The 27,473-nt window shown below is 38.9% G+C and overlaps 1 long non-coding RNA gene across 2 annotated transcripts in view; it reads right to left on the bottom strand.

Moving 5' to 3' along the window:
• LOC307179729 overlaps positions 1-27,473 on the bottom strand; it is a 157,373-nt gene that overhangs the window by 88,383 nt on the left and 41,517 nt on the right. The window lies entirely within an intron of this gene.

Raw genomic sequence — 27,473 nt, 5'->3', positions numbered from 1 at the left:
AGCGATCTCCTGGCAGAGACTGAGTATTTTCGGTGTTAGAGACCAGCTCTCCTCCTGTGGGTGCCTTCCCCGCTACAGCTCATCATATAGACTGTCCGTAGATAGGGACCCCATCAGAGTGCTTGAGGTGAGAGCACAGTCAGTCTCACTTTGAGGTGGGTAGACAGAGGCTTCTCTTACCTTGTTTCTGCCTTTGGTGTATCCTACCTACAAGAAGTTAGAAATATTACTGAGAGCGGAGGTAAATGCATGTCCTGAAGAGATCTTGAACCTTCCAGATTTCTCTCTTTGCTTTGCCCATGTCATTGCCTCTGTCTGAATGTCTACACCAATATTTTATGTGTCCAAACTCAACCTGTGACTCAGGGTTCAGCTCAATGGCTAATGTCTGTATGAAATCTTTCTTTCCACATTTTAAAGTTTTCTCTCTGACCGTTGGCAACTGTAGCAGTTTATCTATCAGTGTTGAGTTGGAACTTAACATTATATAGTTATTTGCATACATTTATAATATTCTTGCACATCGTGATATACTATTTCCCTGAAGGAAGGATTCAAGTTCAGCATTACACCCCCTTGCAAGCACATTGTTGACTCAAATATTAACAGAATGAATATTTTACTTCTTCCAGCTCCATGATGCAGTTGTTTAACACTACAATTTTCATTGCAGATAAGTACATTGCTTACTAACGCTCATTTACATCTAGTATTTTTTCTTCAGTTTACTTTTTAATATTAGCAGACATTCATATTTAGCACGGTAAGGTTATAATCTGACATTGATCTCAATGTGCGCTTGTGTATTTCAAGACGCTCGAAATGAAAACAATCAAAAGATCTAGAAGCCTATAGGCTCTTTTCTTAATCATGTATCTTGGCAGTGAAAGTTGCGATATGTTGCCCACCTTTTAATTAAATCTGTACTCTGGTGAATTATTAGTCAAGATAGAGAACATTTGGAAAAAAAAAAAAAAAAAGAACCAAGAAGGATGAAGAGGATAATAAGCCTGAGAAACCCCCTGGGTAACCAGAGGTTTTGGTGTAGCAACACCGGAGCCACTCCATCTTCCCAGCGGCTGTGGAAACACTGGGGAGACATGGAGGCCAAGAAAGAATCTTTCCATTTTGGCTGGAAAATCACCGCTGAAATATTACATTGCTTTATAACATATTAATGAATGCTACTGAACCAAAAGGAAGAGTCAATTACGAGCTTGACTAGACAGGGAGTGTTAGGTAACAGATGAAATTTTAGAGGCCATCTAGATTCTAGAATATTGCTAGCCATTACTGCAACACAGATCTCTTTGAAAGACTGTTAACAGCTATGGACCTTATCTTAAGATGCACATGTATACAACATTAGCCTTAGGGTGAGACCTGTTGATTCAGAACACATTTGCTTCCTCATAGGCAAGGAAAATGCACCTTGGGAAGAGGGGGCAATTTGCTCAAGATCGGATAGGACATTAGTGACAGAGAAGTAGAGTCGGTGGAGAATGCCTCCAGGACTCACACTTCAATCTTGGGTCTTATCCAACACACTTTCTCTCATGTGTCGTGTCCAACAAATTAAGTAATTAATTTCATTTGAAAAAAAACTCATCATTTTGCTCTCTAGGAGGGAAACTGAAAGAAAAGTCTAAGCTCTTTTGTGTCCGGCACTGTACGTACCAGGTCCTTTCACATACACTATTCTACGACAACTGTAGACAATAATATTCAAATGTGTTCAAACACATTTTCCTTTTCCGCTGAGTAATCCCACGCCAGGTCCACGGGGCCGCCACTCTGCTCTCCAGAGCAGCTCCTGGCTTCAGCAGCTGTGAGGGTGGCACAGCCAGAACACCCCATCCTCATGGTTCTTCAGCCTCCGACTTATCCATGTTTCCGTGATACCTATGCCCAGAGCCACACTCCAGCTTTCACTACCTCTTAAACTGTTCACTGATACTCACTCCCTAATGCACGTGTGTCCTTCCTCCTACCTTTCTTATGCACTTTCACTTCAACGGTACTTGGACCTTGTCAAATCCTCTCCAATCCATTGTCCGTACCATTTCCCATCACTGAGCTCCTTCTTTTCTTGTCCTGTCTCTGTATTCAGCCTAGGTTTCGTGAGCCCTCACTACGGTTCTGCCCTTGTCCGCCTCTTGTTCCATTGCACCTACTTCTAAAATTGCCAGCTGTTGAATAAATCCACGCTCTAGTCCTCGGTGCTCAGAAAACCTTCACAGAAAGAAAGAAAGCTGAGATAACTAGAATGAACAAGAGAAAACAAAAATCGCTGCTTCCGAGGAGCAGGATTACAGATGATATTGCTACAGGCTTTTCAGGGATATACACGTGTCCCTTCAACAATCCAAGTCCTTAGTTTCTGCGGAAACCTAAGCAGAAGGGTTGATTTATGCTTGACTATCTATTTGTTTATTTATGCTCTGATTTATTTTTTTAAACGTGGCCATGGAAAGTAAGCTGCGCAGAAATGACTTCATTTAGAAAGTTGTGTATATTTGTCTTGTTTAGAATGACTGTTTTTCATGTTTAGCTCATTATTGTAGGGAATTGGTGCCCTAATATTAGAGCAATATTGCGTGTATATATATATTCTAGTAATCTAACGTGACAGCCTTAAGGTTGCTGACTCATAGCACTACTTGGAAAATGAACTTGAATCTTGGAAAACTGCAGAGTTCAGTTTGTAATTTTCTAAACCTCTTGGGCTAAAATTCAAAATGTCAATTTTGTAAGATTAGACTTCAAAAGACATTCCTTCAATAGAGTACTTACCAATTATTGGGGGGGGTACTTTATTATGGTTTCCATAATTACATCGTAAGTCCTTATTCTGAGAGCCACTTGAAAATGTGTGTGGTGTAGTATTAGGGAAGAAGTCAGAATACTTATTGTGGGGAAAAAAGAAACAAGAACATAAGTACATTCAGAGCAGCAGATAATATTGACCGCCCATGTGTGCCAGGTGCAGGTTTCTCATTGATTTTACAAAGGACTAGATATAGCTTTTTTTTTTTTTTTAATAAAGGAGATAAAGCTCAAGCTCTTTTTCTCTCCATGCAAAGCTTGTTTTCTAAATTCCAGTCATGAGGGGTTTTTGTTTGTTTTGGCATTTGTTTTATTTTTTTAAACTTCTGGTTTAGAAAGTAGTTCACAGACAGGAACCACACTGGAATTACTTAAAGAATTACTCTGAACTCCATAACAATCACAATATCTGAAGTGGTCTGAAAATCTTGAAAAATAAAGGCAAGATTTAGTGTAGAAATGTTCCTAGATGATTCTGATGCGATTCTTAACCCTTGGTTAAGAATTACTGCTCTGGGGACTTCCCTGGTGGCACAGTGGTTGAGAGTCCGCCTGCCAATGCAGGGGACACGGGTTCAGTCCCTGGTCCGGGAAGAGCCCACATGCCGCAGAGCAGCTAAGCCCGTGCACCACAACTACTGAGCCTGCGCTCTAGAGCCCGCCAGCCACAACTACTGAGCCCACGTGCTGCAACTACTGAAGCCCGTGAGCCTAGAGCCCGTGCTCCGCAACAAGAGAAGACACCGCAATGAGAAGCCCGTGCACCGCAACAAAGAGTACCCCTGCTCGCCGCCAACTACACAAAGTCTGCGCCCGGCAACGAAGACCCAGCACAGCCAAAAATAAATAAATAAAATAAATAAATTTATTTAAAAAAAAAAAGAATTACTGCCCTGGTTGTTTTTGTTTTTTTTGAAAGTCCACTCTTCTAACACTGGATAAATGGCTCCCTGTGCACTGAGCTGTGGAATTAGGGCAGGTCCGTGGGACATCTGTGTTTGACAGAACCCAAATCAATCCACCTGCCTTTGTTAAGAACTTTTATTATCCATCAAATTTATCTTTGGCACTTTCTTTTCTAAGTAAATTCGTCACTCTGTTGACCTAAGGAATGAAAAGGCTGAAACAATATTCTTTGCCAGCTTTTTTCTTTTCTGAATACGGCTGGTACTTTTCACAAAACAGAATTTCACCTGGGATGGTGCTGTCACTGCCGGTGAAGAGAACAAGAGTGGTCGAGATGAAGGGAGAGAGGAAAAGGGGAAGAAGTGAGGGTGCGAGAGGGGACAGTTAGCAGCATCTAGCATCTGCCGTGTGACTAGCATCACATTCAGAACCTTAAGGGCTGTGGAATAAGTAAAGTAGGACGCTGCCCTGCCTGATAGGTGGCATGGTCATCTTCACACACAGGTAAGCAATGAGGCTGTGCCTCTGATGAGTCTTGTTTTTTTCATCAGTGCCTTCTTTGTCCACAAAGTCTCCTGCAGTTTATCACGTCCAGCCAAGCCAGGGAATATCACTGCTTTATTCACCACTGTGTCCCCAGCACTAGCCTAATGGGTACTCAAATATTTGCTGAATAATAGGTTGAGAAAATGAAACGGTCAGAAATACCTCAGTGGAGACTTGTAGTGGGGAGTCAGGAAACTAGATGGAGAATTTAAAAGTGATCTGGGTGAAGAGGTAAGTTGTGGAGTCTAGAAGGATTTTGCAGCTTGAATTAGTTTCTATCCAAGCATGGTGTTTGTATAGACAAAGGCAAGGCTGGTACCTCTGACCTAACTTCAGCCTCCACTGCCTTTTGTGATGGTGTTTGGTGTTGTTTGCCAAACATTCAGATTCTTCCCATGTGGAGGCAGGCCATGTGACTTTAGTTCTAGCCGATGAGTTTAAGTGGAAGTGACATATGTCACTTTGAAGCAGAGCAGTTAACTGGTAAGGTAAGACCCTCTGTGCTTCCTTCAGCCACAGTGACTGACAACGTTCCCAAGAGTGACTATAATCTATCAACCTGGGCCCCTGAGCAGACATTGGCGAGTAGAACAGAGGCCCCAGCTGACCTCAGTGACATGTCATGTGAGCTAGAAATAAACCAATGTTGTTCTAAAGCTCTGAGAATTTGGTGTTATGTTACCATAAGAGAAGGTAGCCTCTCCTGACTGATGTGCTTCTCGACCTGAAATACATAAGTAGGCCACCCCACGTCCTCAGCCGCCTTCTTTGCTTTCTCCTTAACCTAACTTATCCTCTTCTTCCTCTCCACTCACTGAAATATTAACCCTTCTTGAAAGACTCAACTGGAGAGTCCTACCTCCTTCCAAACCTTCCCTGATCATTTCAGTACTCAGAGCTGGATCCTTCCTCTGAGATGTCCTGATGATAAGTGTTTTTTGTTTCCCATCTACTTTGTGTGCTAATTTTTTTTTTTTTTTTTTTTTTTTTTGCGGTACGCGGGCCTCTCACTGTTGTGGCCTCTCCCGTTGCGGAGCACAGGCTCCGGACGCGCAGGCCCAGCGGCCATGGCTCACGGGCCCAGCCACTCCACAGCATGTGGGATTTTCCCAGACCGGGGCACGAACCCGTGTCCCCTGCATTGGCAGGCGGACTCGCAACCACTGCGCCACCAGGGAAGCCCTGTGTGCTAATTTTTTAAGTGAGCACATGTTCTTTTCCCACTTCAGTACAAATCCCTTGAAATAATCTGAAATTGTGCTTATCACTGAATCCCTCAAAGCCTCTCTTAACTTTCTGGAATGAACTACCCACAGCCCTGATTTGTTCACTTATTCAATCTGTCAGCAGGTATTTAATGAGGCCCTACTATGTGTGTGGAAGAGTCTGGTTGGGTGTCAATCCAACCGTTTTGCTTTTCCTCCTGTGCACACAGCCAGCCCTCATCTCTCAGTCTGTATCACAGTTACATGCAATCACGGGACTGAGTTCAGGCCAATAATATGTGTGTAGAGTGATGATTAACGTGTTCTCTCTTGGAAAATAAAAATCTCCTGCTGTAACGATCACTTTCCTTCTTTCTTTACTGATTTCTAGGACACACTCAGAAGCAACATGCTTACAATGGCAGAGCCTCTTCCATCAACCTCAGTTCCTAAATGACTGTGTGGAAAAGAACCACCATCCCCTCCCACCAATCCACAATTTGGACTTCTGAGTGGATAAAACTTTTATTATGGTAAGCCATTGAGAGGTAGGGTTTTATCTGTGATAGCTGCTAACGTTATCTTAACAAAGAGATCTGAGAGTAAAGGATTGTCATTTTGAACCAAAGTCGGGGAGTTCTTATTGAGAAGGTAACATTTGAGCAGACCAGGTAAAGGCAGAGGGAGGTAGCCATGTGACTACATGGGTAGAGAAACAAACATACGGGTACCAAAGGGGAAAGGTCGGGGGGAGGGATAAACTGGGAGTTTGGGATTGACATGTACACACTGCTATATTTAAAATAGGTAATAGAGAATGGAAATAAAAATAAACAAATGGGACTTAACGAAACTTAACAGCTTTTGCACAGCAAAGGAAACTATAAACAAGACAAAAAGACAACCCTCAGAATGGGAGAAAATATTTGCAAATGAAGCAACTGACAAAGGATTAATCTCCAGAATTTACAAGCAGCTCATGCAGCTCAATATCAATAAAACAAACAACCCAATCTAAAAATGGGCAGAAGACCTAAATAGACATTTCTCCAAAGAAGATACACAGATTGCCAACAAACACATGAAAGGATGCTCAACATCACTAATCATTAGAGAAATGCAAATCAAAACTACAATGAGGGGCTTCCCTGGTGGTGCAGTGGTTGAGAGTCCGCCTGCCGATGCAGGGGACACGGGTTCGTGCCCCGGTCTGGGAAGATCCCACATGCCGCGGAGCGGCTGGGCCCGTGAGCCATGGCCGCTGAGGCTGCACGTCTGGAGCCTGTGCTCTGCAGCGGGAGAGGCCACAACAGTGAGAGGCCCGCGTACCGCAAAAAAAAAAAAAAAACCTACAAAGAGGTATCACCTCACACCAGTATTCAGAATGGTCATCGTCAAAAAAATCTACAAACAATAAATGCTAGAGAGGGTGTGGAGAAAAGGGAACATTCTTGCACTGTTGGTGGGAATGTAAATTGATACAGCCACTATGGAGAACAGTATGGAGGTTCCTTAAAAAACTAAAAATAGAACTACCATACGACCCAGCAATCCCACTACTGGGCATATACCCTGAGAAAACCATAATTCAAAGAGTCATGTACCACAATGTTCATTGCAGCTCTATTTGCAATAGCCAGGACATGGAAGCAACCTAAGTGTCCATCGACAGATGAATGGATAAAGACGTGGCACATATATACAATGGAATATTACTCAGCCATAAAGAGAAACGAAATCGAGTTATTTGTAGTGAGGTGGATGGACCTAGAGTCTGTCATACAGAGTGAAATAAGTCAGAAAGAGAAAAACAAATACCGTATGCTAACACATATATGGAATCTAAAAAAAAAAGAAAATTCTAAAGAACATAGGGTCAGGACAGGAATAAAGATGCAGATGTAGAGAATGGACTTGAGGACACAAGGAGGGGGAAGGGTAAACTGGGATGAAGTGAGAGAGTGGCATGGACATATATACGCTACCAAATGTAAAATAGATAGCTAGTGGGAAGCAGCCGCATAGCACAGGGAGATCAGCTCGGGGCTTTGTGACCACCTAGAGGGGTGGGAGGGAGACGCAAGATGGAGGAGATATGGGGATATATGTATATGTATAGCTGATTCACTTTGTTATAAAGCAGAAACTAACACACCATTGTAAATCAATTATACTCCAATAAAGATGTTAAAAAATTAAAAAATAAATAAAATAAGTAACCAACAAGGACCTACTGTATTAACACACAAGGAACTCTGCTCAATATTCTGTAATAACCTAAATGGGAAAAGAATTTGAAAAGGGATAGATAAATGCATATGTATAAGTGAACCACTTTGCCGGACACCTGAAACTAGCACAACATTGTTAATCAACTATACTCCAATATAAAATAAAATTTTTTTAAATACATACCTGAAATTGGAAAAATAAAATGAAACGCAAAAAAAAAAAAAAAAAAGAATGATCCAAGCAGAGCGAATAGCGTGTGTAAAAGCCCTAAGGCAGAAGCATGCCTGGCATGGTCCCTGGACAGCAGTTAGCTTAGTGTAATAGGAACAAAGAACGGTGGCTGAATTAAGTGAGAGGAGAACGTATTGCCAGATTTTTCAGGGTTTGAGAGCCTTATAATACTGTTTAGGCACTGGACCTATTCTTGTACCTCCTATGCCCATTTTCTTCTTTTTTCAAGCCCATGCTAAATTGCATAATTGCCTTTGAGTATCTTCTACCAAAGTAACTATAATATAAATGAAATGCCCTGGTTATGATCCTCTGTACTGCACCTTTTAAACTGCAAACTCCATCTTAACTTTCCTTGGCAGGTGTAGCAAAATTCATGTGCCCCATGTAGGTTTGGAGGAAGGAGGTTATACAGCTTGCCAATCCTTCTAAATGAGGCCATCAGCACAACTAAATCATGACTTTTCTGCAAGAAGGGAGAAGAACTTCAAATCACCCCGTACTGCATACAAACTCAGAGGATGTTAGTGATTGCTGTCAGCTACCAGCGCAGAGGGAGGTCAACCGGAGATGTTGCGATATTTTATTCAACTCTGGAGTCTGTTCTAACAATTGTCTTTTCAGGTGAGCTTCAGGTCAAAAAGATAGCCGAATGGCTGTTCATTCATTCCCTAAATATAGTTAAGCCATGAGATTTACTAGATGTGGCTATTAGTATGTTTGTTTTCTGTCATTTTAACATCTGAATAGCGTAAGTTTAAATATTTTCTTTTACTGTAGTTAGAAAATAACCAGTAGTAGAAAAATGAATGAGAAAATGCCACAAAGAAAGCTTTTATATATAGAATGAATAAACAACGAGGTCCTACCGTACAGCACAAAGAACTATATTCAATATCCTATGATAAACCATAACGGAAAAGAATAAAAAAAAGTATATATATGTATAACTGAATCACTTTGCTGTACAGCAATAATTAACACAACATTTAAATCAACTATACTTCAATTTAAAAATATGTATTAAGAAAATGCCATAAAGAGAAAATATATGAAAAGAGAAAGTAAAATACCAAGTAAGTATATCGAAAATATTTAAGTGGCACAGAAATAAAAATTGCATGGTTATACCATTGTTTTAAAAAAGTACCTAACTGGTATAGTTAAAATAAATCATAGTAATTTTTTTGACAAAGATATGGGAAAATTTGCTCTATCATACATTAGTGGCATAATGTAAACTAGACAAAAAATTAGAGGGCAATTTGGCAAAATATTGGAATCTTTAAAAGTATCTATTTCCTAGCTCTTCCCACTCAGAAGGCCTAGGGTTAGTAATACCCTAATGGCAACAAATACACCTGGTGCCCAGATCCTGGTTACTAAATACAATTTTCCAGTTAAAGGAATCAAGGCTCCATGGAGAAATGATTGATTATAGGGCTGGGAAAATTACAATTCTTGTATGGGAAAATATAAGATAGGAAGTTTGGAGCATCTTGTAGTGTCAGAAAGTAAGAAAGAATAAACAAAAGACATAGGAGTCAGACAGAAAAAAGACCAATACTGCATGGTATCACATATGTGGAATCTAGGGGAAAAAAGTTGAACTCATAGAAACGGAGAATGGATTGGTACTTGTCATGAGGACGGAAGAAGATGGGAATGGGGAGGTTGGTAAAAGGGTAAAACTTTCAGTTATAAGATGGATAAGTTCTGAGGATCTAATGTACAGCAGAGTGACTATAGTTGATAACACTGTATTATATAATTGAAATTTGCTAAGAGAGTTGCTCTTAAGCATTCTCACTGAAAACAAAAACAGGTAACTATATGAGGTGATGGGTGTGTTAATTAACTTGATGGTGGGAGTCCTTTCATAATGTATATGCATATTATGAGATGTCATCTTATCACATTGTACACTTAAAATATATTAAAATTTTATTTGTCCATTATACCTCAGTAAAGCTGGAAAAAATAACTAGGAACCAACCTGAAAGAGTTGGCCAAAGCTAGAACAAAATGAGGAACAAATAAATAAAGACTGTACTGGATTATAACCCAAAGAATAACAAAATAAATAACCATGAATCCATACTGATAGACATCAACTGATCAGTCAATCAGTGGGGGAGAGGAAATCTTTTTAGAGAACAATTCCAAACTATATATGCAGGTACTACCCCCTTTTAGGAGGTGGAGCTTAATGTTCCTCCCCGTGAGTGCTGACGGGACTTTGTGACTTGCTTTCAGAGAAAAGGAAAAATAGTAACTTTGCAGTGGAGAAATCTGACGGATGCTGCTTTAACCAAGTGCTCAAGGTTAACATCACCAGGGATAAATCATGATGATATCATGCACCCTTGGATATGATGCAATGAGAAGAGTACCTTACCTCTCTGATACCCCAAACTCATAACCCCAATCTAAACATGAGAAAACATGAGACAAACCCTAAATGAGGGACATTCAACAAATACCTCACAAATACCCTTCAAAAATACTGAGGTCTTGGGACTTCCCTGATGGTGCAGTGGTTAAGAATCCGCTTCCCAGTGCAGGGGACATGGGTTCGATCCCTGGTCAGGGAACTAGATTCCACATGCATGCCACAACTAAGAGTTTGCATGCTGCAACTAAGGAGCCCTCAAGCCGCAACTAAGGAGCACACGTGCCGCATGCAACTAAGAGCCGGCACAATCAAAATAAATAAATAAAATTTTAAAACTAAAAACTAAAAAATCCACAGAGCCCATAAAATAAAATTTATAGATGATATTGTTTAGGAACTATTGGAAAAATTATTGAGAGAAATTAAAGACTGAAAATAGAGTGACATCCTGTGTTCATGGATTAGAAGACCTGACATTGTAAAAATGACAGTTCTTTCTAAAATTAGCTGTAGATTTCATGCAATCCCAATAAAAATTTCAACACTTTTAACAAAATAAAATAAAATAAAATACTGAGGTCTTGTAAAATAACAAAGCCTAAGAAACTGCCACAGACCTGAGGTGACAAAAGAGACGTGATGACTGAATGTAATATAGGATCCTGGACTGGATCCCAGAAGACAAAGGGACATTAGTGGAAAAACTGGTGCAATCTAAATAAAATCTATGGTTTAGTAAAAAAAAAAAAACCTAAACTAAAAATACTCCACTGACCAAACAATATTTCTCCTAGGTACTTATCCTGTAAGTATACAATTATGACATGTATGAGTGGTTCTCAAACTTTAGCATACAACTGAATCACCTGGAGTCACTGTGATAACCAGATTGCTAGGCTCCATTCCCAGAATTGTATTCAGTATGTCTGGGGCATCAGGGGAAGAGGGAGAGTTTGCCTTTATAACTAGTTCCCAGGTGCTACCGCTGCCCTGATCTGGAAAACACACACTGAGAACACTGACATATGCAGACATTTACTTCAAGGATGCTTATTGTTGAAATTATCTCTTGGATGATATAATTTTTGTCTTATTATCTTTTTCTTATGAATGTTTTCAAATCTTTTTTCTATAATAGGTGTGTGTTGCTTTTGTAATAAGAGAAGAATATAATTTTAAATTAAAGAGGCAGCTCTTTTTCACATGATATTCTTAACACCGATAGATTTTTGTGCTCTTGAAGGCAGACTGATGCACAAAAAATACTATTGGTGGCTGCTTTTTAAAAATCAATATTCAACTTATTAAAGTGAAAAACTGAAAAACGTAGTTTTCCATTAAACTTTTAAGTTCAACCTAAAAAAAATGTTATTATAGTTATAAGTCTAGTCTAGTCTATTATAGTTATAAGTCTAGTTAAAAATGTTATTTAGTTATAAGTTTAATTATAGTTATAATTCAACAATCACTTCCAAGGGAACTCTGATTAATACTTTTACATTCTCCTAAATATTCTGTCCCACTTACAAACTTGGCTACACTCTCTTAAAATGTTTTAAACTTCATTTATAAATGTAACATAATAGATTCTATTTTTACATATTTTAAAATAAACGTTCAACAAGCAAAACTTTCCCAGAAACTTTGACATTGCATATAAATCTAGTAAATTATACTTTAAAATATAGGGAATCTCAAGTTCTTTAAAACATTCTAATATTATTTACAAACTTAGCCAAAGACTCATACTTTTCAACTTAAGATTCCAAATCTAGAATCAATGACTCAGTTACATGGTTTACATTTTACTCGTAAGGCTAATCTTTCAGAATTTCAAAATGCCAAATTCTTTAAAATATGGTAATCGTTTGAAATACCACAAAAATGAAGATTATCCCTAAATTTAACATAAACGATTAGTTCTATGGGTCTAATTGACTTCTTCAGATATGTACTGTTATGGCTTGAATTGTGTCACCCCCATATTCATATGCTGATCTCCTAACCCCGTGCCTCAGAATGTGACCTTATTTGGAGATATGGTCTTTATAGAGGTGGTGAGTTAAAACAGGTGGGCGGGGGGAGTGATACCATAAGAAGGCAGAGAAAATGCACTTTGAAGACCTTTGTTGACTGTTCCACAAGTTGAGGAGAGCTGATGAGCTGAGAGCTAATAATGGAAAGGAAAGCAGAATGAGGAGATGAACATAACTCCTGACCAGGAGGAGTAAATGTGTTAATAAGGAAACACCTTGAGAAGTTAATGGATTCATCCTTTTCCACCATGAAAAACACATTTTGAGGGGACAGTGACAGTGTCTAGCAGAGTCTACTGCTAGCATATTCATAATCCCCAAGTAACTGGGTGAGACACTGAGTTTCTCTGGTCCTCAGATGCCATATTTCTGAAATGAGGGTAATAATTGTAGCAAACTCTGTGTATCTTTGTCCACAGCCCTTTTCCTTTTGGAGCTCACCATTCCCCAGGACTTCCGAAGGCAAGCACCTTCGACTCTTTGCCTGAGGGCTTTCTGTGACCATTCGAGCTAGGGAGTTAAGGTTCCCCAAAACAACCTTCAACTAATAACTAAAGGGAGTGAGTGGGCAGATAGCCCAGCTAGCTCACTCCAACTCTGACAAGTGCTCCCTGCAGTCCCCCAGAAACCCCCATGGATGTAGCCCCACTTTCTCCCCGTAGTAATCCGCTCATCAGTGTGCCCTTTATTGGCTTCCTTGCCTCCTGTTTCACTTCCCTACTTTCCTAAGGGTCCTGCCTGGAAGTACCTCCCAAAGAAATGACATGCACGCAAGTCCTTCATTCAAGGTCTGCGTCTGGGAGAACCCGGTTTAAGACAGTAATATACAACCTACTAATGAAACTGACCGATGCCCCTTCTTATATCCAGGGTCTAAAATTAGCCCAGTATCAGCTTGAGGCAGCGTCTCCTACTCTCTGGCTAGTGTTTAGCCATTCCAGGGGTCAACCAGATGCTTGTGCAGCAGTCTCTACAGGATGCATGCTCTTGACACTTTCCAGAGTTAGACTAGGTGTTGGGCATGAGAAGATGTGGATTCTCCCTGTAATTTTCCCGAGGTCTGCCATCTCAATGTACATGCCCTGCTTGTTTTGTTTCCACAAACTCATACCTATCGGAATTTGAAGACAAACCCTGGCTCACTACCTCATCAGAGGTGAAAACTCTAAAGACAAATACATAAGAGCCAACTGAGCAGAATCTCTGCAGTCGAGAAATGTGTGGGCACAGGCAATTCTGACACCTTTCGGTCCTGCCAGGATGCAAACCATTCAGTAGTCACAAATGACTTAACTGTGATGCAGTCAGCACTCCCAGAGCAGCACGTTTCCATTCTTATCAAGGCAGGTAGTACAAAGGATAAATTAGCCTCTACAAAGGAGAGAATAGAAATAGCTTCTTAAACACTTTCTTAACAGGCAGCTGTGTTATTTGCCAACTTTGATACTGATGATTTTCATACACACAGTAAGGACTCAGAATTACTTTGCAAATATTTCCCTTAAAAGGTACTCTGTTGCTGTGAAATAAATACCTGGTTAATTGTATTTTGTTCATTTTTCTAGGCAGGACCATGAGCCATTGAGTTAGATTTACCTAGAAAATACAGTTGACCCTTGAACAACGTGGGTTTGAACTTATACTAGAATTCACTTATACTAGGATTTTTTTCAGTAGTAAATACTTCAGTACTACTCGCTCTGCAGTTGGCTGAATCCACGTATGCGGAACCATGGATATGGAGGAAGAGTGTATATACCGGGGATCAACTATAAGTTATACTGGAATTTTCCACTGTGCACAGAGGATCAACATCCCTAACCCCCGTGTCATTCGAGGGTCAACTGTACAGCCATTTAATAATATCCAAGGGTGCAAATATGACTGCAAAGTAATGCAGTTCATTTTCTTAACAAACATTCAAGAAATTCAATATTACAATCTAAAATACAAATTAAATGTCCTTACTCAAATGCTGCTGCCACTTTCAGAACTGAGATTCAGACAGCCTCAGTGGTGGAAGTACCACTTCATTCATCCTTCGGCTTTTTAGAAATAGCCCAAGGACATCCAGAGCTAAGTCCAGTGAATACAGCGGACAGCCCCTCTGCCCAACAGAGGTAAGGGTGAAAAAATAAAACAGTGATCTTTTCAATAAATGCTTTCTAATTGGGCTTTCTGAAAATGTCCACGTTTCCAAAATTTCTAAAAAATATAGCAGCAGCATTGAGAAAAAGAGTATAGCCTTTCAAGCGATGCATGTCATCAGTATTTGAATATGTAGGTTTGGGTGTATTTTCTCATAATAAATGGCCTCTTGACTTTTCACTTCTGCCTCACCCTGCCACCACCAGTGATTTTCTCCCAATCCTTCCTGCACCCGTGAAAGGATTACTGGCTTTGTATATCCATTTCAGTGCCCCATGCTCTGAAAGATAGGGCACCTTCTATCTTGCTTAACTACTTATTTCTTACATCAGTACTTCTGCACGGCAATCTATTGGGACTCAGAGTCCAGCTAAAGGATGGGCCGCTCAAGCAGATATTCGGGATGCCAGTATCTGCTTGGGAGCAACAAAACTTGTGGGGTGAGTGAACATTTCTAGAAATGAAAGGAGACTGAGAAAATAGCAATTACCCAAATTCTCTTCCTAATAATAACAAATGCCCTGCTAAGAGCAAACACCCATATGCAGTTCAGTCTGTTCCAAGCACTGTTCTAAATGCATTAACTACATTAATGTCTTTAAATGTCACAGCAACCCGATGATGTAGGTACTATTATTATTCCCATTTTAAAGATGAGGAAACTGAGGCACAGAGAGGTTAAATAACTGTCCGAAGTCACACAGCTAGGAGGCTCGATCTCATATGGAGAAACTGTAGGTGTTAGAATAAGTACTTCAAAAGCTTCTTAGAAAGGTGCTTGAGACTCTCCTGACCCCCAAGGTTATGCTCCAGAAACACAAGATATTCATTTAACTCCTTGCTAAGAAGAGTCGGCCCAGGAATAGTCAGGGTTTTGTGCTTGGCTGAGAATGTGTACAAGTTCTGACCCTTCAGAACTGACTGTGCAGGACAAGGCAGAGAGTCTGAGCACGGCTGCCTGCTGCCAGGGTCCTGCTCTGACCTTCCCCCAGGAAGCTCTCAACCTCGCCTCCAAATAATGTGAACAAATGATCCAAGGATACGAGTTTGAAGGGGCGAGTGTATTAGCAGGCCCGGCGTGTTAATTATTAGCCTGCACCAGGATCCTATACATCTTTGTCAGCGGCTGCTCAGATTGAGTGCATTTTAATAGCACTGGGTTCCCGTGTAATTCAAACAGAGAGAGAAAAGAAAGACAAGCAGGAGGCTCAGAGCAAAAGTGATGCAGCCTGGTGTTCTGATGATACGATGGGACCCATCTCCCAGGGCTGCTGTTGTATTGTCTTACGCCACCAGTGTTGTTGCTGGTACCACAGAATCCTTTTCCTCTTCAGTAAAATATAAGTTCTTCCCGTCAAGATTCTCACAGAAGTTTGGATACTTGTAGCTAAGCCATCATTAGGCAAGAGAACACAGACATGGAATTTTCTATTAGGAAGAAAGCCTGCCTTGCCTGTACCGAGGGACTTGACTCATGGAGGGTCTATCAACAGAATTTTATAGATGCACCAATAGAAATGTGCTACATTAGGTTGTCTGCCATCAACAACTGCTCTTTCCAATCTATCCTGCTTTTTGCATAAAGAACTGTTTCTTAAAGTTCTGTTTCCGTTTCGGAAATGATCACGAATACCAGTTGACTCCTTACTATATTCTATGGTATGTATTTCCAAGCTTCCATCAAATGCACTACCCTTTTCCCTTCATTCCCAACAAGCTTAACTTTGAACCCTAACCAGACAAATGTTTCTTGATCCTATCGGGTCCAACTTATTCATAGATGAGGTTATCAGTTGGGTAGCATGATTACAAGTAGGTCAGGTGAGGGGTATAGTCCCCAGATATTTCTCTCATCCTCTTGTATGCAGCCTGCTACTTCATTATTAGCATTTCTTCCTTCAGCTTCACATTTGGTGATTGTTAAAGGGTTGCCCCTTCCTAAGAGATGTGCATTTCAAACGGTTACCAATTTACAATCTAGTGTTTCAGTGTGAAGGATTTTTCCAAGAGCAGGTGTTATAGATCAAGATCTAGCGAACATGAGGGGCTTGAAGTCAATGAAGAAGCCACCACAACATGCAGGGGCGGGAGGTGGGGGTGGGGGGTGGTGTGTGTGTGTGTGTGTGTGTGTGTGTGTGTGTGTGTGTGTGTGTGTGTGTGTGTGTGTGTGTGTGTGTGTGTGTGTGTGTGTGTGTGTGTGTGTGTGTGTGTGTGTGTGTGTGTGTGTGTGTGTGTGTGTGTGTGTGTATTCAGATATATTAAAAAAAAACTAACAAAAACCCAACCTATTTTCCAATTTACACAAAAATTCAAGGGTAATTTCAATAACACATTCAGGTAAACCAAGGATCCAGGGGACAGTCTATAAACCAGACAGCTCTCTTATTTATGTTTATTTGGCCAAGAACTGTGATCTTTTATCTGCATGGGTCTAGTAATCAGACAGCCTGGATTTCCAAGGATTACACTGAATTTCAAATCTTCTGCCCCATCTTAGTGCATCAACAGATACACTCCTATCTACAGAACTACATGTGTAGATCATTGGTCTAGACTGTCTGGAAAATGCCAACCCTATATTTAGGACAATGTTTTTGGTAAGGTTATCTACTCAGGAAGGCACCCCATCTACCGAGGTTTGTTTGGTGATCCTGGAGTCATATATGGACCAGGATATGGTCCAACTGAGCCCTCCATCATTTGTTTCTTCTATTCTTCCTCTCCTAGAGAAGAGTACTATGAACCTTGTATCATGCTGTTTGTTAAAATAAAATTCCTTTGTCCTGGACCTTTATCTGGGATCACGATTCAGAAAGCTCTGAGAGTCACTCCTATGCTATGATTAACCTTATTTCGATCAAAAACAGTCTCTCTTTCCTGATAGTTTCTCTCGACCTGAATTTGCAGTGGCTATAACATTTCACATTCACATATGCAAGATGTGATTTAAAAAAAAAAAAACAACGAACTTAATGTAGCTTGGAAGTACCCGTTTCCACCAGGTAGGCAGCAAAACTTAATCATGTCAGTTCAGTCATTAATTTTCTTCTAGATAAAAACTGCATCTTTCAGTGCCTACTGAATCAATCCAGAAGTTTCTCTACTTCGCTGCCTTTCTTCCTGGAGCTTTTATACATTCCAAGGCAGCTGACTTACTGTGAATTATGGTTCTGGGATCGATGAGGGCTGTCTGGCCCACGTGCTACACTGTGTTCTCTTTGACTATCACTTATCTCACCTGGTCTTGGGTGTCCATTTCTGGCCCTGCTGCATCTACTGTGGTTGTCAAGACCCCTGCCTGGACCCCAGACTGCATTCTGCTCAACAGGAAAGTAGCCCTCTTTGGGGGCTGGGGAATTCTCACCCGCGTTTTCCATACCACACTGGGGCGCTCACATCCATGCCGTGCCTCTCAGATACCTGCCCCAGCTTCCGTTGACTTGGCACTCTTCTGTGATGCCTGGACTTCCCCAGGCTACATCCTGGTAGTCGAGGAAATGTGCTTTCTCTTCTAGGACCCAGAGTTTCTATCAATGCTTATGTAATCCATCCTCAACTGTGGATTCATTCTAAGGTATCATCCTGGGGACTGAATCAATCAGAGCATTATTCCTGATCCCCTGATTCTTCTTACTCTGGATGAACCTTTGTGTCTTAGGGCAGGAAACTGCTCTTGGATCATTACTTATAATTCCCTACTCTGTGTTTCACAACATAAAGGCTCTGCTATGAGTCCTCCATGGCTATCAGCCCTTTGGAGCTTAGTAAATACTTCCTCAATGAAAAATTCCAGCTCATACCGTGGAAGAACCTGCATTAAAGGCTATTATTTCAGATATTTTAAAAATGTCTAATTAGGTGTTGGAACTTCAGTAATAATTTCTTTGTTTCTGGCTCTTTTAGACCTTCCCTAGGAGTGGTCCATATGGAAGATAATTTTGGTTTTCTTGGGCGCTACCAGTGTCCTAAACTTCCTCACCTCACCTTCATATCTTTTTCTGAGGCTCATTTCTATAGTCATCACAAAATATACCATTTTGTCATCTTATTTTTACATGCATTGCTTGCTACATTTATTAATTTGTCGAGGTCACTTAATTTAAGGTTTGTAACCCTGGATGATTAAGGAGATGAGTTTACTCAGATTACTGCAAAAGGGGGACCATTCATTAATAAAGGTTCTCAAGAGGGAGAAAACCTGGGATTTACAGAGGTAGGTAAAGAAGAGTCATGAGGAAGGATGGACAGTGAGTTTTATGGGATTGGAGAAGAGGGTGGAGGCCTTTCTTTTTTTGGAATATAAGTGGCAGGGTGGTCCTTTGTGCTTAGCCATTCCCTAGAACATAAAGGGGTGTAGGATTAAAGTTCTATATCATCAGCCCCTTTTTTGTGTTCAAGAAGAGTATCATTCTTCTTCATTCTATCAGATTACCCAGAATGGTAAAGAAAAAAAAAAAGAAATATTTTACAATCTCTTGATAAAACAAATGTAAACACAAGCTCTTTTTAATATAAATAAACCATCAAACCTTAGCTTTACTACCCATGGTAAATAAAATTCCTTTTCTATGAACTTTCTACAGCCATTCAGATTCTGTCCTGCAAGATTTCCCCTACCAGTCACTTTACTTTAGGACAAAACCACTCTCTTCTTCTTTAACAGAAACACATCCTGCACACCTTAAACACAAAGTGGTACCTCCTACCACTATTGCTCCTGGTAGAGTCTCACACACACATATTATTTAACTACAGTGACTTCTGTTTCACGGAGAAAACTAGGAGGCAGATAACCATGAACTGTTTGTCACACACCAATACTTTTCAGCAGACAAGCTGAACTCACGGATACACATCTATAGTCTTACATATACCCATAGCACAACTTCTCAAAGTGGTAAAAACGAACATATTCACTGACAGACTCAAATATATAGTTTCTCTATAACATATAAAATAAGAGGAGAGAAGTATATAAACTTAAAATTATGCTTATATATTAATGTTTCAGTATTCCACCTTATTTTGAAATGATCTAGGTATTCAATTAATATGTATCAACTCAATTGAGTATAAATCTAAAGTTTTAAGTTTCCTAAAGATCTTGGAACTTATCTTCCTGTCCACATATTACAAAACATAATTACTGTTGAAATACAGCTTGTCATTATAATGACTTTATTTGGTTAAACACAAATTTATGTTTTTCATAATTATAAACATTCACAATCTTAAGCATTAGTAATACTAGTTTAATCAATCAGTAAACCTGTATAAGTTTGCACAGAACATTCCCAGGTAGAATAAAAATCTATGTATATATTATGATTAACCCTAATAAATCAGAGAAGATGGAGCTGTTTTTAAACCTAAAATATTAAATTAGTCTTGTTTGCCAAAACTGTATCCAAATTATGTAAACTTGAATTCCTAAAACATATCCAAGTTGGTTTCTGTAAAGATATTTTTAAGTCAAGTACATTGAAAGTATTTGAGATTCAATTTCCTTAACTTCTGGGAATTTTAGGAATATTCAGTTTATATAATGCTGATTTATCATTACGCCATCAGAATAGAGCTCCTTTAAGAAATCTTATAACCTAATTTAGTAATACCATCTTGAGGTAGAGAAATATTACACACTCACACAATGAGAGGTAGAAGACTTTCTGAACTACATAGGCATAATCGTGCGGGCATAGAGATACCTAACAGCTTCAATTCTCAAATTTCAGCCATGAGACTTCCCTGGTGGCACAGTGGTTAAGAATCCGCCTGCCAATCCAAGGGACACGGGTTCGAGCCCTGGTCCAGGAAGACCCCACATGCCGCAGAGCAACCAAGCCCATGCACCACAACTACTGAGCCTGACCTCTAGAGCCCACGAGCCACAACTACTGAGCCCACATGCCACAACTACTGAAGCCCGCGTGCCTAGAGCCTGTGCTCCGCAACAAGAGAAGCCCCCCACTCACCGCAACTAGAGAAAGCCCGTGCACAGCAACGAAGACCCAATGCAGCCATAAATAAATAAATAAATTTATAAAACAAATAATAAAATAAAAAAATAAAAAATAAAATTTCACCCATGAGTCAAGCATAAACACATAATTTCAAAACTCACTGATCCATATCAAAGAGCTGTTCTCTTCACAGTGGGTATGAATTTTTAATTTATTTGAGCTCAATATGGACAGGTACACAAACAGAAAAGACTAACAAACTGGATTATCTGTTGTCTCTTACCCAAGGAGAAGGTCTCTATAAATCATTCATTCATATACAGAGATCACCAAATGGTCAGACCATGAAACCCAAAGAAGCCAGAACCGGAAATCAAGTGACTACTCAGAAGGAAGCAAAGTCAAATTCTTGCCATGCTACCAATGGACAAGCGTGCAAGGCACGGCATGAGGAGATAGACACTGCTGGGGACACCAGTCAGGAATGGAGCCCAAAGGTCTCCAAGAAGCCTCTTGGCCTGGGTGGAATAAGTGGGCATCTGAAAGCAGGGTGCAAGCCTGTTCAAGTTAAGGCACCAAAACTGTGAAAGACAAATGTACTATGAAATGAACGAGATGATTTTACTCAGGCTGCTGTAATAGGGTGAATTTTCATGAAAGAGGAACATTCCAAAGAAGATGGAGGAAACCTGAAGTTTTATAGAGACAAGTAAAGGAGGGAGTCATGAGAAAGGATGGACAGTAAGTCTCATGGGATTCACAAGGGCGGACACTCTTATCTTGCCTGTGTGAGGGCACTGTTGTCCTTCATGGTTAGCCATTCCCCAAAACATAAAGGAATGGGCAGACTTCTTGACTGTCAAACCCCAGGGCTCAGATAAAGTTCAGCAATGTCATCGCCTACCTTCTAGCAGATCTCACCTGGTGTGAGGGCTTAGGGTTTGGGGTAGCTATGAAAAAGTAGAGCTGTTTAATTTGGAAAAGTTATTCAAGTGATTCTGATTGTACTACCTCTCAAATGAAAATCTCTTATTCTGTAAGTTCCTTAAAGTCAGCAATAATATAGTCATGTCCCTTTTTGGTATATGACATTTGGTATTTAATTTCTCTCAGCATCTCTCTCCTAGCCAGCAAAAGTAAGAGGCTGTAGACAGGTACAACGATGTTCATTGCATGTCTATCCATAAAAGGCAAAAGATTGGAAACAACCTAAATGCATATCAGTGGGGGAATGAATATATCAAATTCTTTATATTCACACAAAAAATACAATATGGCAGTTTAAATATATCAATCTGACTTATACACATGATCATAAATAGATCTTAAAGTAGAAAACAATACCAACAGTGTATCACCACTTACGTAAATTTAACTCCCAATACAGAGACAATACTGTACGTAGTAAATGCGTATATATGTGTGTGTGTATATATATATGTACATATATATATATATATATATATATTCATATATATGAAGCCACTTTAAAAACGGATGAGACCTGGGCTAGTCGATTCCTATCCACTAGCCACTTGTGGCTATTGAGGAGATAATTCTAAGTAGGATGTGCTGTAAGTATAAACTACACACTGGTTTTGAAGACTTAGTGTAAAAAAATGAAGAAAAATAGTTCATTAATCCTTTTTTAATGTCAATTACCTGCTGAATGATAGCTTGAGTATATTGGGTAATTTACAACATATTACTAAAATTAATTCCACTGTTTCTTTTTACTTTTTAAAATGTGGCTCCTAAACCTTTAAAATGACATATATGGCTCCTATTATACTTCTCGTGGACGGTGCTGGGCTAGAGGCTTACCTCTTAAACCCAGATCACTGGTTTATCCTTAGGGAAAGGGGGAGGAAGTAGCACTTGGAATGGTATTTAACAAATTCTTTATTTTAGTAAGGTTTAATTGTATTAAAGAAAATAGACTAGAAGCAAATACAAAGAAATAGGTTGACAGCTGCCAATTCTGAAGTATGAGAGTAGCGATGATTGTTATATTATGTCATATCTCTTTAATTTCTCAAAAGAGCAAAAATAAGTTTTTGGAGTAAACCGTCTCAAAAACGTATATAGCTCCCACTCCCATATTTGAGTAGATAAAATGGACAGTGCCCTGGAGTTTGTTAAAAACTAGCTACACAGCCTTAGAAAAGTTGCCTAATTTTTCTGGACCTCATTTTTTTTCTATAAAATGAGTGGCTGAGGAGAATCTTCAAGATCTCTCCAGCTCTCAAAGAAACCTGATTTGTCTCCTTTTGTATCATTTCAGGGGTCTAGTATGGCATATGTGTAATAAATTATTGTGAAAAGCTTGTATTTATCAAAACAATTGTTTCTAGCCATGGCCATGACATTGATGTACCAAACTGCATGTAAGTAGACTGATGTGTTTGTTTTAGAAATTTGCTATAACTTTAAGTCACCATGAAAATACTGAGTTCTTTTGAATTTATTGTTCTTTTTCTATAACGAAACCTGCCTTTAACTTGCATCAGGAAAACTCAGCAAAACAACAGACTGTTATATGAATCTGATGATCTACATTGTTGCTCTATATGATGCTGGTGGTAGTACTTGGGAGCAATTATGTGTGCTGTCCCCCCAGAACACCGCCAAGGGCCTTCTCTTGACTCTTCATAAAGTATTACTGCACAGATAAATGTTTGAAATAAATGTTCCACTCACATGCATACTGACTAGGAAATAAACGACTAAATAGTATTATTGTCTACTATTGTTTTTAAATTCTCTTTCAAAATGCAAGTAGGCTCTCTTCATATGTAATAATTATTTTTTATCATTTTATTATCATTTAGGTATAAATATTATACCTAAATGGGAGAGAGAAGAAATGACTCCTCCTATTTCTGTTGCTTTTTTGGCCTTATATTTCCTAATTCATCATTTTCTCTTGCTTTTATTTCTTCCTTTTTATTTAATGAGTGTTTGGATTAGTGGTACTGGGTCACTATTCAAAGACAGGCAAATATAAAAGCTTAACAAGAGTAGAAAACTTATATAAAGCTCATCTTCTAATAATGTTTTTATCACAATATGTTCCAAGGAGATTATACGATAAGCTATGGAATCTGTGCCGTCTGGTCAGATCACACAGAAAGTAAAGAATAACCTGTTGTTAAGAGCTCTAAAACTAATTTATCATTGTAACAGGCAGAAAATCAGGTCCTAGTTTTTCATAAACATAACATTTGGCAGCAAAGAATACACAGAAAATTTTTCTTATGGATAAACCCATTAAAACTGAGCCAGCTTTGATAAAAATTTTAGCGCATTTTATTGCTTCTTTTCAGACTCAAGCACAATATTATAAACTAAGGGAAATAAAGGTATGTTTCCTTTCTGCAAACCTTCTACACCTTTCTGTATCCATGCAGGGTTTGTCTTTCACTATCCTCCTCAGGTTCTGCATTCTAGAACAACCAGACGTTTTAAGATGAAACTCTTTTAATACTGGTAAACAAAAACACATCCCATTACTCTGCCTACATATCCATCCCCCTCTGCCACCACTGTTTCAGTACAGCCTCAAAACTCAGAGCAATGATGACCTCATCAAAGGAACTAACTTCTATTTCACAGAGAAAACTAGGAGGCAGATAATTGAGAACTATCTGCTCTATACAAGCATTTTAGCAGACTAGCAAAGCTCGTGAAAACACACAACATACCTTTCTACAGACACATCCTTACAATGGAAAAACTAGCCACGTTTGTTAATGTGACACGAAGATACAGATATTCCACAGCATTGTAAGTGTAGAAGTAAAGGTATATGCATTTGAAATTATGCTTAATCATCTATGTTTTAAAATGTAGTTTACTTAAAAATTATATGGGTGTCCAATGATTATTCATTATTAACTCAATTTCATATAAAGTCTAAAGTTTTAAGTTACCTAAGGGTCTTGGAAATTATGTTCAAGCTGATACACTATAAAATATGATTACTGATGATATTAAAAGTTTTCCAGAATGAAGACTCAAAGTAATTAAACACAAATTAACATTTTCACAGGGAACTATATTCAATATCTGATAATAAACTATAATGAAAAAGAATCTGAATCATTTTGTTGTACACCAGAAACTAACACAACATTGTAAATCAACTATACTTCAAAAAAAACAAAACAAAAAACAAATTAGCATTTTCACAGTCTTAAGTATTATGCAGGAGTAACATTTTTTGATAAATAATCCAATGTAAAATATTTAGAAAGTTCAGATTAATTAGTTTCTTCATGAGAAAATAAACTAATTTTATAATAACAGTGTACTCCTGTATTCCATGTTGATAAAACTTGGGAAAAGAAACACAGCTGATTTCTTTTTCTTTCTTAAACCCGAATTATCAAACCAAGGATTCATCTTAATTGTGTGAACTTGTATTCTTACATAAAAAGATTGTTGAGCTGGTGGTTTCCGTAAGAATCTTTTTTTTCTTAAAGGTCCAGCACATTCAAAATTTTACAAGTTCAGTTTCCTCATTTTCTGTGTATTTTAGAAATACTATCTCTATGAATCAATACAAACGGAACTCCTTTAACTTACGATACATTATAATCATTTATTAAACCCTTTGGAGGTAGGAAAACGTTTCATAATCAACAATAAGCATTAAGGATCTTCCTGAACTACAGACATACACACATAGAGCTTATCATTTTAGCCATAGGTCAAAGGAAACACGGAAACACAAAAATCACTGTCCAGATCTCAGAGTTGTTCTTTTCCTCAGTGGACCTAAAATTCTTCATTGATTTGAGCTCACAGATAGATAAACAAAAAAACAACTAACAGATCGAACTCTCTGTTGTTTCTCATCTAACAGTGACAAAATCTACGTCATCCTTTCAACAGACGTCACCAAATGGTCAGACCATAAAACCAAATTCTCAGTCATTGCTGCCACCAAACAGTGAATAACTTATAAGTTGTGTGATAGAGAAAAAACACCCAAATTAATAGAAAGTCAGCAAATTTAAAAATCTATTGCCACCTGGAAGGAGAATTAAAAAAAAAAAAATCCAGTTCCTGCACTTCAACAGCCCACTTCTCAAGCAATGCATTTTATTGGGCTCTGTGCAGTGGTTATCTTGGTATGACAAAATCCGTGTGCTAAATTTCTTTGTCAATAGACTTTTTAAAAAGCCTTTTATTGTGGAATATTTCGAACATATGTAATTTAGAAAAGATAGTGTCATGAAATCCATGCACCCATCACTGAGCTTTAATAATTGTTGCTCATGCCAATTTTCTTTCATCTAACTCCACATCCACTTCCCTTTTCCCTTGATTATTTTGAAGCAAATTTGTATATATTTCATTTTTCTTAATATGTCATACCTCAGTGTGTATCTGTGAAAAGTAAGAATTCTTTCCCAGAAAGCTATAATAATGTCACTGAATCCCGCCTCTGCCCCCTGTAATTTACGAGAATCCCTTCATGTCACCAAGTATCCAGGCGGGCTTTAAATATCACTAACTGGCCCGAAAGTATATTCTATCGATAGTTTTTTTGCATCAGAATTTATGCTGGATTCACACATTGTATTTGGTTGATACATCTCGGAAGTCTCATTGAATCTATGAATTCATCTTCTATTTCTTATTCTTTTCACTTGCCTGTTATTTGTTGAAGAAACTGGGTCCTCGACTGCTTAAATTTTTCCATATTCCGGATTTTACTGATTGCACCACCAGGGTTTAGTTTAACATAGTTCTCTGTCCCTATATTTTCTGTAAACTATTAGTTATATCTAGATATTTGATTAGATTCAGTTTTGATTTATTGGCAAGAATTCTTCATAAGTGAAATTGTATACTTCTGTCAGTATGTACTGTTTGTCTCTCTTTTTACTGATGTTAAAATTGGTCAATGCGTTCCAATGTTCAGCCTGAAACTTTCATTATTAAGCTCCCTGTCAGTTCTCCATCTAATGATTGTAGGTTGATGATCAATGCCTAGAGACATTACTTCATTAAGGATTGCAAAGTGCTAATACTCTATTATACCTTCATGATTCATAAGCTAGAATGCTTCTTTTAAGAAAAGTGTTTTTTGAACAAGAGGGTGACATAATCAAAGTTGTACTTTAGGAGAATAAATCTTATAGTGATATGAAAAATGGGTAGGAAGGTGAGATACTGGGGACAAAGGCAGAATTCAGGATTCCTATGAACTGTCTCTGTGAGAGGGAATGGACGACCTGAAAAAAGGTAAAGATGGAAAGGAGGAAACTGAACAAAAAATGCAGTATGCAAACTGGAGTTGGCAGCTGGCTAACCTGAGGGTAGAACATAAAAGCACCTGGTGTCTGGGGAAAAGTTGGTGGCACTAACAGTAACAGAGACCAGGGGTTTTGAGGAGGGGAGAGGTGATGGATATTATTGTGTCTGTTTCACCTCTGTGTTAATACAGTCTGGTGGATTTTTTATTGCTTTGGGGAGCCCAATTTTTAAGAGCTTCACAGTGCTGCCTGTCAATTTCCTCAGGGACCACCTTCATGATCTAATATTTCTTGCCATCTGGAAGTGGAAAGATTTTCCCGACGTCTAACCAGAATTTTTCTTCTCTACATTTTTTCCTCTCTGAGCAGCAAACACAATCATTTCAAGGGATTATGGTTAGGTATTTTGATCTTTTCAAGTTTGAGGGACCACTGTGGTGACTCAGCTAATTTGGAATTCAGAAGGTTGTCTCTGAGGGTCTTTTAAATACATAAACAAGAGCATTTTATTCCATCCATTGCCCCTACTTAACCTTTTTTCTACCCCCTTCAAAGATTCTTCTCCCTCCTGCATTCTTCAATTACTGAGCTGTCACGTCCACACCTGGCCTCCTGCTTGAGTAACCTATATGGACAGTATTTAGTTCTGTGGGTCTTTGCCCATAAATCACTCTCCCACTTTCTAATCATATATGTTCCTGTTTTTTTAACTCCCTTGA

This window comes from Stenella coeruleoalba, assembly GCF_951394435.1.
Source record: "Stenella coeruleoalba genome assembly, chromosome: 21".
NCBI classification, from domain to species: Eukaryota; Metazoa; Chordata; class Mammalia; order Artiodactyla; family Delphinidae; genus Stenella; species Stenella coeruleoalba.
Note: the sequence above shows the minus strand (reverse complement) of the source record. Positions and strands in the feature narration are given on the sequence as shown.